The sequence below is a fragment of the Dipteris shenzhenensis genome, chromosome 5 (assembly GCF_047967505.1).
Source record: "Dipteris shenzhenensis isolate YYH24624 ecotype China chromosome 5, Dip_SZ_1.0, whole genome shotgun sequence".
Classification (NCBI taxonomy): domain Eukaryota; kingdom Viridiplantae; phylum Streptophyta; class Polypodiopsida; order Gleicheniales; family Dipteridaceae; genus Dipteris; species Dipteris shenzhenensis.
In genome coordinates this window covers 3317296-3319440 of record NC_141600.1, presented here as the reverse complement: position 1 = coordinate 3319440, position 2145 = coordinate 3317296, and positions in this window count along the sequence as shown.

Below are 2145 nucleotides of genomic sequence, written 5' to 3'. Positions count from 1 at the left end.
ATGACTCAGTTTCACATATGGAGGCAATGGAGTACTAACTGCCTTTCTCTGCCAAAGCCCGGACCTCTCCCGTGATGGCACCTACAACTTAGTGCAAACAATATCAAAGTTTGGGATGGTATACGACAAACAGGACGGCTATGAGCTTGCGTATACGAGATAGCACAAACAATATCAAAGTTTGGGATGGTATATAGCATAGAGGACGGCTGTCAACTTCCGTATAGAAGATTGGATATAACAGACAAAGAAATGACAAGGCGAAGGCAACCGCGACTCATTCACCAAAGTACAAGCATTTATAAAGCCATGCTCACGTGTCGAGAGAGATCTAAGCTAGGCTTAACGGAAGAAACACATGAAACTACGAAGAAACGTTTGTTCAAAATGCTTTAGCATTCGGCTGCCAAAAATATTTGTCTTGCAAGGATTGATTTCTTAGCTTCATACCTTCTATCATCGGTTGGTGCTCTACATCCAAGTTCTCATTCTTTTTCTCCACAATAATGACCTTCTGTGAATTCCACTCTTGTGCAGCATCTGCTAGTTTTCTCATGTAAATAGAACATTCGGTCAACAAAACGGTTACGAGATGGGAGAACGATCTTCACAACACGTTCCATACACAGACCTTGAAGCCGAGACATTACTTCATCAGGACAACCTGGTTTCGACTCCATGATATTCATCATGTCTGCAAAGACAATTAAGCATTCAAGAATCACAGATATGTTAAACACGGTGACGTTTTTGAAACAAGCGACTGAAGAAATCAGAATTGGTGAACGGAAATGAAGAGTACCAAAATCACAAAAATCTACGAACCCTTCTCAAATTGACCACCACTGGTATCCATAGACTCTCCCGGCAGTTGATTCTCTTCATCTGGGGTAGCCATGCTCGCTGCAGCAATGTCCCAACAATTGTGAAGCAGACACTTTCTTGCACAGGAGCACTCAACAGGCACCACAAACGTTGATAACAGAAGTATGTACCAGTGAGCTTTATAAGAAGCGACGGAGTTAGGATTTCGCAAGAATAGAAAATGCTTGTTGCGAAAATAGCAGCTCCATGCTGACGCCCCCAAAATGACCTTCCCAAACCATTGTCCATGCACGAAGTACGCCAGTGAGTTGGTGCTTTCATGCCTATCCTGCCTCGTAAGAGCTTCTTCCATGCATAGCGAGACAAGCCAACCCATTCTGAGGCACATACTGACCTTGTAGCCGACTTGTCCATGGGCACCGAGACAAGCCAGCCATGCAACATGCGGAAGGATGCCACGTGCAGGCTAGGATGGTGGCCGATCTTTCGGCCATGCAAGGTTTGCCCCTGCTATCGATGCGAACTCCCAAATGTGGCGATGGAGGAGATGAAATGTTTGGCTGATTTCCTGGCATGGATCCGAACTCCAAAGAATGCACACAAAGATTTTACTAGAAGGGTAGGATTCTTGCAACAACAACAGGCAAGAAAGGTCAAGCTAGAGGCATGTGCAAAGCAGAGAGTGATTGAAGGGGAGCTGAGGAGCAACGGCATAGGGATTAAATGGTGGTCATTCAGCGTAGAAGCAAAGCAATCGGACCTGGAGGTGAAGAAGAAGAAGATGACGACCATGAAAGCTCTCTTCACCACAACCCACCACTCCAAGACAAGTCCGCTTGCCAACGACACTGCACTATACAACACATGGCCAATTGCCACATGCAATTCACGGAAACGGTCGACACCTCACCTCTCGATTCTAGTGGCCACGTGTCATCTGCATCGCACCAAATGGCGAATGGAAATACGAGGTGCCGTGTGGTCGAGCGATTTTCTGCCTCGGGAATACAGACGCCAAAAATACTTTCGACTAAGGCCTACACATGCGGCAGGCCAAAAAGAAACATTGTTAGCTACTCAAAGTGGAACCTCCAATAAGGCTTTTCTCCTGCAGTGCATTCTTTTGTGCCTGTGAAGATGCGAGTGGGTTACAAATTTACAAATCCATCCAATGAATGGTGAACAAACACTTCTGCGGCAGATTTTTGGCCGATGAAGAGCTCGCGAGGGGTCGCAGGTCCCTCAGCTCTGCTCTCCAAAAACGTTTCAGTGATCTTTAAACACCGTCAACAATTTTACGTGATGCTTCTAAGTCAATAA